Here is an 11,744-nt window from a genome sequence, read left to right on the forward strand (position 1 = left end):
CATCATCCTCATCGCATCATCATTTGTGACAGCCAATGGATTGTATTGTGAGACAAATTGGACTCTCAAAATTGGGACTTCGTACGGGCGCTGATGATCGCGCAGTTGATTGTCCCACAAACCAATCATACAGGCTGAACATTAACAAAAACGACAAACTGCAGCAATAAGAAGCGAAATGGACCAGTACTCGTGTCGGGAACAAGCCGAGATGGTGTTTGTCTAAGGCCAAGCAGATAGAAACAGTCGATAAGCAGCACGGCTGTACCAAAACAAGTACCCTCACAGACGCCGACCACATCGTGCAACATTTCAGGCCCTTTTTGGGCGTTCGTGTGATTATGGGTCCCGTCAGACGAACTGTGCATACTCCAGATTTGGAGGACCACGTTCTACAGGCTACTGAGACGAACCCTGGTACAAGCTCCAGGCTAGTGGCCTGTCAACGTGATCTAAGCCAAAGTACGATTACATGTATCGCTCATGATAACGGCTACTATCCCTATGGAGGCCACTTTGAACATCTGTTGCGGCGAGGATGCGATGCAACTCTGTACTGTGTTTCGGGGCGATTTGTTGTCATACCACGCATACCACCCATTTCCGGACACATATTCATAGGACCTCTTTCCCCCAGTTCTGATCTGGAATTCGTCCCTGCAGTTTGTCGATTTTTTAATGTTCACCCTATACATAATACCACATAGCTGCAGAGCGTACATGTAAGAGCTAAAAAAGTTTTTCTGGGGGATCAGATTTCTGGCTGAGGTGAGGAGTGGTGGGTGGAGCTTATTCCTGGGGGACGCTAAAACAATTTTGTGATTTCTGGGTGGGGGAGGAAGGATTGACTTTTTCCCGAGGGTACCACTTCTCCCTCAGACCAATCTCTAGGCACGAATTTAGGTGCTTACAGAGAGTGGTATGCATATACTATAGGAAGTATCTGAGAGTGGGGTTGCATCTCGTATAGTAGGACTTATACCAGAGTGGGGATGCGTGCATGTCAAACTTTAATGACAAGGTGCGGATGCAAGCATCCTAAACTTTAATGACACGTTGTGTGCATTGACACTTTGTGTCATAATGCACGACGTGAAAAATGCCATGTTGTATGACATGATGGCATGTGTCTTGTTGTACATGATATAATGTGTCATGTACTTTACTTGACATGATGCATGTCAGGATGTTTTGATTTAAATATCTTTGAACCTGCGTGATAAATCGAAAAGCTAGTTCCCTTCTGTTACATCCCTAACTCTGCCGAGGACGTATTCGCCTTTTTTTTTATCTCTGATAGGAGCACTTTTCATTCTGGTGATACAATGAGGTAAGGTAACAGAGCAGCCGACATTGTCCTCTTGCTTAGATCCATCTACATCTCCAACGATAGTCAAGCCACCTGACGATTAGTAGGGGAGGATATTTTTGGTACCACTACCTGATCCCCGCTACCCTGTCCCACTAGTGAATGGTGCATGGGAAGAATGATTGTCGGTAAGCCTCTATTCTAATTTCTCGTTGTGGTCATTTCGCGAGATGTACATGGGAGGAAGTAATCTGATGTCCACCTGTTTCCCGAAAAGTGCTCTCTCAGAATTTCAATAGTAAACCTCCCCGTGATGCACAGCTCTTCTCTTGTAGCACTCTGTCACTGGAGTTTGTTGAGCACCTCTGTAACATACCCGCACCTAATACTAGGACTGTTGGCTTAGAATCTAAATCGTAAATAAATTCTACAAAAGGTTTTATTGTTTTATGGGTTCACTTGTGTGGCCCAATATGTCTATTGTAGGTTCCCTAACCCCCTCCACTGCCCCTCCCCAACTCCAGCGGAGTTTCGGTGTTGTGCTGAAGTAATGAGGGGTAAACATGTACTCAGAAACGGGGTTTTCTTCGGTTTTACGGTTATATCTCGTAAAGGACTTACAATATCGAAAACTTGGTCCTTTTAAAAGTCGTAAGGCATTAGATTCTGAATTTAATAAGACCAGATGCATATTTTTTGGACCATCCGTTCCCATACCAGTGCTCATCAATGTTTGACAGACCCATCCAATATTAAAAAAATTGTTTCATAAAGAATGTAATGAGATATACTGGACCGATATTAAGATGGAGACATGATAAGAAATACAATTCTTGAAATCAGTTAGTGATGATTATAGTTCATAATAACAGAAAGAGTGAAGATGAAAAGGAGAAAAATAGGTAGGTTCACAAATTTCACAGATGACGTTTAACTGTCGTTGGGCCATCCGGCTCCTCAAAGTCTGTAATTTTCGTCGCCCTATATATGCAGTCCAGGTCTTTGTCAACATCTGGTCCATCTTTTTCTTCCGGTTGGGGGGAGTTACCCCTTGCAGTTGATTCGAGTCAGTGAGCACTGAATCGCAGCCTTCCGATACCAACAACTACCTGCACACCCCTTGTTGCACTTGCAGAAAATTGAGGAGAGGAGAGACTGTGTACCTGGTTCCTGGGAGGTAGGAACGGGGTTCAAGACCAAACTTTAAAGCCTGCCATCCCCCGAGGAGGGGATCTCTCTCTGTTGTCCTAACCCCTTTTGTACTTGCAGGTAACTTCCCGAGCAATGTTGGCGGGGTGCTTCGGATGTTGGTGGTAGGGATGCCAGGTTGAATTTGGCCATCACGAGGGCTTTGGAAAACAGGTCGAATCGCAATTTATCTAAAGTCCTACTTCCGTGGATTGTTGTTAAGAATTATAGTTCAGCTTGAGCTTGAGTGTAGTGCTTGATTTCTTCTATCAGACATTTATTTTCGACCAACAGCTTGACCTCATTCGTCTTCCCCTGCTTAAAGAATGCTGCAGTTGTGTTACATGCACTTATGCCATGGAGAAATATGATGCAGTCTGCCAGTTTGAAGCCGTTGGGACCAAATACTTTTTATTGGGTCGCAGGTTTTGAGAAATGTATGTTTTCTGATGCTGTGGCTAGGTTATTGAGCATGACGAGGTCAAAAGCGTCACCAACTACCATAACCTCATCAAACTCTTGTGATACTCCAAGAACCGTGGCAACAATCAGGTGGTCTGCGTCTTCATTATCTTGCTGCACTGAGAAGCATTCACCTTCAAGCCTCTTAGTAAGCAAGCTAAGGAGACGCTCTTCATTTCTGTCGCTGGAAAGGAATTGCTCCTGTGTAATGATCACCACCATTAACTCTGCAATAATAACCTCAGGAGTGGTGTGTCGCTTGCTTCGCCGGAGGCGCTCTTGGTGGGCAGATATTCTGACTAGCCATCAAACACCACACTTGTCGCACTTACATTGTAATGTCTTTTTTGTAGTCAACGTATGTGGTTAGGATTAATTGGTATGTTTTTCCATTTTTCCGCACAATGCGGTGGAGAAGAAATCCACAATCGATGACAAAAGCTGCTCCTTTCAGGTTTACCTCATTCAGTGGTGTGAACAAGTCATATAACACTGAACTCGATCGAACAGAGAGAGGGGAGAGCGTGTTGGCTCACAATGGAGGAATTCTTTAAGCTGTTCATCGGATTTCTTGAGAAGTGGAATCAGGTAGAACATGGTTTCAGGTATCACTGGTAAATCCTCCCCATCAATGGTCACCTCAGATTTTAATCCTTGTGTACTTATTACAATTTTTTGCACATGTAACGAGGGGTGTGCAGGTGGTAGTGGGCGTCGAAAGGCTTGGGATTCGGTACTCATAGACTGATGTCAATTCGACGGGGAACTCGCGCTCTAACTCCCTCCAGTAAAAATAAACTGACGAACCAGATGTTGACAAAGATCGGGACTGCACATATAGGTCGACAAAAATTACTGACTTTGAGGAGCCGAGTGATGGGGCGATGGGCTGTGAATCGAAAATTACAGAGTCTGAGGAACCGAGTGGCCCAACGACAATCAAACGTTGACGTCTGCGAAATTTGTGTACCTACCTAATTTTTCCCTTTTTATCTTCACGCCAAAAACTACAGTTTTTGTTATTATGAATTATTATCATCACTAATCGAATTCAAGAACTGTGTTTCTGATCCTGTCTCCATATCAGTTGAATGGAACCCATCACATTCTACATGAAACCATTTTTTACTGTTGTCTTTTTACGTTTTATTGTATTCCTATATTTACTAAGTACTAGTACAATGGAGTGCCATAGTATTATGGTCAATCTAATATTAATAACACTTATTGAAGAACTGCGTTTTAGTCTTCATTGGTGATGAGAATGGTACAGCTTTAAGGTGGAAGTGTACGGAAATGAGTTGTACAAAAATTCAGTTTTTGTCTTTTTATTGATAGATGGGTTAGTTTAGATGATATTACCAAAAAACACAAATTAAAACGAATTTTTTTCTATGTGTGTGAAATTTGTCCAACTTTGATGAGCTGTAGTGTGGGAACAGGTGGAACAAACAAAAAATGTCTAGACTCATTCATTTCAGAATTTAATGCTTTACAACTTTTGGAAGGACAATGCTTTCGATATTGTGAGTCCTTTATGAGATGTTAACGGTAAATCCGAGAAATGCCTCTGTTATTGGGGGGTACAGTTTTACCTATCTTCCATCGCCTATGCGCAATACAAGAGGGGGGGGGGGGGGGAGGCAGCCGCCGGTGGTGGTGGTGGGGGTGGGGGGTTCGGATAGTCATATTGGACTAAAAATGAAGGCATTAAAACAGTAAGACCTTGCAAAAGCGTCACTCTTCGCAGGATCTTCTGTATCTCTTGCATCAGTCCTGATTGGTAATGATTCCAGATTGATGAACAGTGTTCAAGAATCGGTAGAAAAAGTGCTCTGTAAGCTACTTCTTACGTGGATGAGTTAATTTCCTCAAGATTCTTGCTATAGATCTCAGTCTAGCATCTGTTTTTCCTTCTGTTTGTTTTATGTGGTCATTCCATTGAAGGTCTCTGTTGATACTTACTCCAGAATATTTTACGACAGATACTGTTTCCAGGGGTTTGTTCGAATGGTTCAAATGGCTCTGAGCACTATGTGACTTAACTTCTGAGGTCATCAGTCCCCTAGAACTTAGAACTACTTAAACCTAACTAACCTAAGGACATAACACACATCCATACCCGAGGCAGGATTCGAACCTGCGACCGTAGCAGTCGCACGGTTTCAGACTGTAGCGCCTAGAACCGCTCGGCCATCCAAGCCGGCTCAGTGATTTGCCATTAGTTGTGATGCTGTATGGTAGTGGACTTCATAAATAATTACATTGTATTTGTCGATGTTAGAAAATCACTGATCATTGATCTCGCATACTTTTGGGATAACAAAAGGAAAAAATATCATCAGAAGGTAGGAACTGATCACCTAATTTAAAGAAGGGTAAGAAAAACAACACAATTACTACTGGAATGTTAGAGAAAACGTGAAACTTATGTTGAAGATCAAATAGCATGCAACAAGTTACTTTATTACGAGTATCTCACATAAACCTGTTATGCTCTTTGTGTTTTAAATCAATTTTTCATGCTGTGGATTTAGATTGTTTTTGCAATCAACACATTTATAGATCAAAGAACTTCAAGAAACACAAAAACAAATTTACTACGTTTATTAAGAAAACAATATTCTATTCTCAAGTTTCTCACAGGAAAATAAAGTAGTAATTCCAGGATCAGTCTTCGATTGTCTTTTCCCATTTGATAGAGCACCATAAAACATTTTGGATCTTTAGATATTGGCACAGTTTTATCCGCTACTGTTACTTGCTTTCGGACTCATGGAGTGTTTTCGACGTAATCTCTAACGTCAGCTCTTTGCAGGTGCACCTAGTGTCTACTTTAGGTGCAAGTGAAAAAGTTTTCACAGAAAGCCTTATGACTGTACTCGTATTTAACTGGCCAGTTAGGATACTTCAAAAAGTTGGAGCCTTTTATTCACAGATAGTTCACAGAGTAGTTGTGCATAGTGCGGCTGCCATAATGACTTTCCATAACGGGTAAGGGTCTGATGTGATCTGTATCTTTGACAATGCCCTCTAATGGATTAGCATTAACACTCTTAGATTTCCGCTTCTATCTTCCGATGTCTGTTACACAGGAAATGTTTTTAACTCTCTCGTCTGTTACTGCATAAATATTGAAAGCTTTTCTTCATACCCCAAATCGTTTGTCTCCCTAGAGGACAAAATATCTAAAAAAAATTTCGTGCGTGCGCCTCTTCTCATTTCTTGGGCAGTCTGGAACAGGTCCAGGTAACTCTTGAATTCCATGTTCAGAATATGTGTTGAAGCGAAAGTTCTATTGTCTTCTGCAGTAATACTGAAACAGCCTCTGGAAGTCATCTCCTGACACCTTTATCGGAACTGCTTTGTCTCTATAAATCACATATTCCTCTTCATGAATATTTATTCGCAGTCTTTCTCTGATACTCTTTTCTTTTCATTACCGATTGGTAGTAATCTTTTTGTCCATTTTCACAAGAATACTAACATCAACAATACCAATTTCTTCTATGCAGTTGTACCACTTGTTACCTTAGTGCCAACAGTTCAGAAGAAATATAGCCCGAGTTCTGAACTTTGGGTGTTTCTGCGCACAGATCAAACTTCCTACCTCCGTTTGCATTGCAGCAAACGATGAAACTGGTTATTTTTGTGCACATCCTGGAGCCACTACATGAAGAGTAGGCATTCCTGCATTTAAATCATTTTTCAGCAGAAGTGGACTTAGGGGGTGTTTTGAAATCAGCGATTCAACTGGATTTTGTTATGTCTATTCCTACCGCCACATTATTTTACATACTTTGATGGTAGTCCTTCCTGTAACGCTACTTCAGTATCACTGTGGACTGAACGTAGACACACACCGCTTCGAAGCCGAAAATTATTCTACTAATTTGTGGCAATTTAGGATACTTTATTTTATGGAAAAAGACTTCTTCGTGACGTTTTCATGATCAGTTGTAATTAATTTGTATTAGTACAGTGCATACTAACCTCGCAACAGCTACGGTCGCAGGTTCGAATCCTGCCTCGGGCATGGATGTGTGTGATGTCCTTAGGTTAGTTAGGTTTAATTAGTTCTAAGTTCTAGGGGACTAATAACCTCAGATGTTAAGTCCCGTAGTGCTCAGAGCCATTTGAACTATTTTTGACACAGCGTTTTTTCCTTGTTTTATTGAACACAATAGATGAGCATAAGTGATATATGAGTGAGCAACAACAGAGTCTCATATATTATCTAAAAGAGTCTGTGTTCGGATAGTTTTTCGACTTCACTCTATATATAATATGTTAGAAGCAATTCGTCTCATTGCATGTTATGCTGTGTTAACAGACAGTAAGCCTGTGCAATTCAACTTAACGATGAAGCGAGTGGCCTCACTAATACTGTCAGCGACTGTACTCCAAAAGTAGGTTGTCAGTTAAGTACTCACATCCCATAAAGAAGTTTTTATCGACTTACTTTTCATCATTTTCTTAGCAGTGTGTTTGGTGGACGCATTCTCCACTTGCCTTGTTGTCCACAAAGTTTTCGATATTAATTTTCCTTATGAAGTGGAATGTGTGAAGTTAGCACCTGGAGTAGAATATGTGGCAATAATTTAACCTAGTCACATCAAATGACTAGCGGAGGTCGTATGAAGTTACTGCGGAATTTAAATCGTGTGACAAGCTCAGCACGCCGACGCGCGCTTCAGTAGTTTAAAGCATTGAGTTCGATTTGTAGCTTCTAAATGGATCTTAAACCTATTCTAAAAATTGTATCCCAAGATCACTGGGAAGAAAAAAAATCAGCTACACCAACTTCAGGACCCAAGCTGGACACGGGGGGAAGACGGTTCAAATTTCTGTGCGGCCATTCAGATTTAGGTTTTCCGTGATTTGCTCCAGGCAAATGCTACGTTGGTATCTTTGAAAAGGTCACGGACCATTTCCTTTCCAATCCTTCGCCAGCCCGAGCTTGTGCTACCGTTCTATAATGACCTCGTTGTCCACTGAACGTTTAACTATAATCGTCCTTAAGAGACCTGAGGAAAAAACGTGGGCTCATTTCCTGGCGTACGTATTCGCTACAGAGAAGAAGAAAAATGTCACAAATAGGTGTATTATGTGCTCATCAAGATAGCAAAGAAGTGAAAGTGCGTGTCAGTGTAGAACCTGTCGTGTTACTCCACATTTAGAAGCTGGTCGTAGCTTGTGTTACAAAAATGAACAGCACAGAGACAGAAGTGATGACACTGTCTGCAGGACCTGACCAACATTTTGCAGGACAATGCTCAAGCACGTACAGTGCAAGCTGTTACTGATTTGTTTGACGCTGGTCGAGGTGGCCGAGCGGTTCTAGGTGCTACAGTCTGGTCCCTTTGAAAAGGGCACAGACCATTTCCTTCCCAATCCTTCGCCAGCCCTGCCTCGGGCATGGATGTGTGTGACGTCCTTAGGTTAGTTAGGTTTAAGTAGTTAAGTTCTAGGGGACTGATGACCTCATAAGTTAAGTCCCATAGTGCTCAGAGCCATTTGAATTATTTGAGCCATTTATTTGACTGATGGGGCTGCTAAGTGCTATACCACCTGAACCGTGCATTTAACTTTCAAAACCTTTTCTTAAGAATTTACTTTATTTACTAGCGATTCATCAACAACATTAACATATTTAATCACACTGTGTGAGCGTGGAAGTAGTTGCCAATTGGTAACTGATGAAACAAATTAAATTGTTTTTTAATAATTGGAAATTTTATTCCTAAAAGCCTTTTTTTTAAACAGATTAAAAATTATAATCAGATAGCACCCTGTAAATATCAAGTTACAATTTATTCAGAGGCAGAAATAATACTTTTTTTATAGTATGAGCTTTCGGGCTGACAACCTTGCCGCTACCTTTTCACACGGACGTAGTCACGACCGCTCACAACAACCTCTGAAAGACTACACTGGTGCAAATCTGCCACACACCAGATTACTTTAAAAATTTAACAACTCACACAAACACATAAACTATGCACCCCCTAAGAAGGATGGAAATGGTACAAAACACTCACGTTAAAAATTATTTGCCACCGAGAGAGCAACTTGATTTTGAAAGAACTCTTACGGTGGAAGGGTGGCAACTTTATATACTAAAATGACCATTTAAATAAAACCCATGAAATGCAGTTTTACATAAAATGTACCAACATGCTCTACATTTCACATATACCACCTCGCAAGATGATAGGCAAGATAAAAACATATTTCAGGAATTCGGTCTTTACACCTTAAGCAATAAATTCGTTAACACCGAATCCGACAAACATGACAGAGGCATCTGTTAACGTATGGCAGATTGACAGGGGGAGTACTGAAAAATCCAAACCGCAGATGGTTCTAACCCGTCCCAACTCCACAAGGGAAATCGGACTACGCAATTCTCATAAAAAACACCGTCCCGCGGGTGGACAAACGGAGAAGAATGGTGGAACGACCCCAAAAACAAAGCGGCTGGTGACCAAGATAACAAGTAGAATTTAACAAGTAAATGAAACAAAATATCTCCAATCACTTAACTTCTAATAAACTGCGATTTCTGGCGAAGACCTGGCGCAGCACCCCTAACGCTCTCCTGAACCGTCCGCTGCCAGCCGCATCAACGGACGCAGGAAGGGGCGCCGATCTCCCGTCTCACGGCGTCGCAGCTCGCACCGGCCAGCCTTATGTCGTGGTTTAACTCCTGTTGCTCTCGTGTCGACCGTGAAGCCACTACCCCTTTCCATACGGCGCGGCCCATTGGACTCACGTGGGGACCTCACGTGGGCCGACGCTCAAGGCCGACCAGTCATCTTGTGTCTCAGTGTGCGACCGACCAACCGACCGATCCAACCGCCAATAACCGTTGCCCAAGCAACTCGAGCAGACTGGTGGCCTAACGCGCAAACTCAGATGCAGGAACACAGCCCCGACCGGGCGACCACTAGCTGAGTTCTGTTACTGGCGGAGTGGCAAGACTCTCATTTTATGCCTTTAAAGTTTGATCCAAACGACAGCCATACTAGCACTCCGAAGGCAGACAGACACCCACTGCCGCACAAATGCGAACGAGAGACAGACCAGCAACTGGTGACGCGAGACTGACCCAGCCTCACTCGGATTGAAACACACACAACTTTTCCCCTTTCCCACGAGAGGGAGACACCAAGGCCGCGATTGCTACAGCGGTGACACCGCCAGAAAAGGAAGGCGACTGCCTTACACTACGCGCTGCGGCGCGCTCTTCCAAACAGAAAATTTTACCACGGCTCAGTGACTGATTTGAAGGTCACTAAAACTTTGAAACACGTATCTATTTTGTACGATCTGTAAATAAGCAGTTCCATCCCTCCTACATAGAGGTGGCTCTCCGAAGATAAGTCATCGTAGCACAAGATGAACACGATCTTGATATTTTGATACAACGATTGTATCAATAGTATGTCAAATGAGGGCTGCAGATGATATCTGGTAGTGAGTAGGGGCATTATATTTTAAGTATATATCAATGAGGGAACAGTGTCAGACAGGTAGAAAAATTTAAATGTCTAGGACCGTATATTGACAAAAATGTATTGGGTAATGTGGAAGTAAAGTATAAAATACAGTAGAACAAAGCAGGGAAGTATTGGAGTGGATGAATTCTTTTTGGTGGGACAGGAACATTCCCAACAACAGGAAGAAAAGAATGGTTCAAATGGCTCGAAGCATTATGGAAGTTAACATATGAGGTCATCAGTCCCCTAGAACTTAAAACTAATTAAACCTAACAAACCTAAGGACATCACACACATCCATGCCCGAGGCGGGATTCTAACCTGCGACCGTAGCGGTCTTGCGGTTCCAGACTGGCGTGCCTAGAACCGCTTGGCCACACCGGCCGGCGAAAAGAATGGGTCGGCTAGTAGTTGGATCTGTCCTATGATATGAATGAGAACTGGCATTAAAAGAATGATAACTGTGGAAATGGTTCACGGAGGAGCGCCAGAATATCAAGAATCGTGTGTGTGTGTGTGTGTGTGTGTGTGTGTGTGTGTGTGTGTGTGTGTGTGTGAGAGAGAGAGAGAGAGAGTTTGTTGGTTAGGGGCGCTGAACGACGAGGTTCCCGAGCTAGAATGAGGAGAAATGATTTGAAAAGAGGCTTAGCCGAACATATTAGCAATACACTAAAATGCTTTACTAATTGATCTTCGTACTACTTAATCCTGTATAATAATAACAACGACGATAATATTCAAATGTGTGTGAAATCTTATGGGACTTAACTGCTAAGGTCATCAGTGCCTAAGCTTACACACTACTTAAGCTAAATTATCCTAAGAAGAAACACACACACCCAGGCTCGAGGGAGGACTCGAACCTCCGCCGGGACCAGCCGCACAGTCCTTGATTGCAGCGCCTTAGACCTCTCGGCTAATCCCGCCCAGCCACGATAATAATAACAATAATGATATCGAAAATGTGGCCCATTGTGATGTGTTCGAGATAACCACGAAGTAGTTAAAAGTTCTTTCGCTGGAGCAAGAAACCATGCGTTATAGGACAGGCTGATCTGTGTAGACAAGTGAGAAGGGCTTCATCTCGTCTGTGGTGTTGAAAAGACGCGCGCTACGGCCTCTTACCATGTGTGTTTGAGGTCCAATGAAGGACAGAGGAGAACTCTCGGTGGAAGCATTAGGTCGCAAATTTTGTATACTGTAACCTTTTAAGACTGAGACACAGCAGCAATAAATTTCAATAAACCGCTAGCAATTGAGGAAAGTTGCACCGATTCCTTGCT

Source organism: Schistocerca gregaria, chromosome 8 (genome assembly GCF_023897955.1).
Source record: "Schistocerca gregaria isolate iqSchGreg1 chromosome 8, iqSchGreg1.2, whole genome shotgun sequence".
NCBI lineage: Eukaryota > Metazoa > Arthropoda > Insecta > Orthoptera > Acrididae > Schistocerca > Schistocerca gregaria.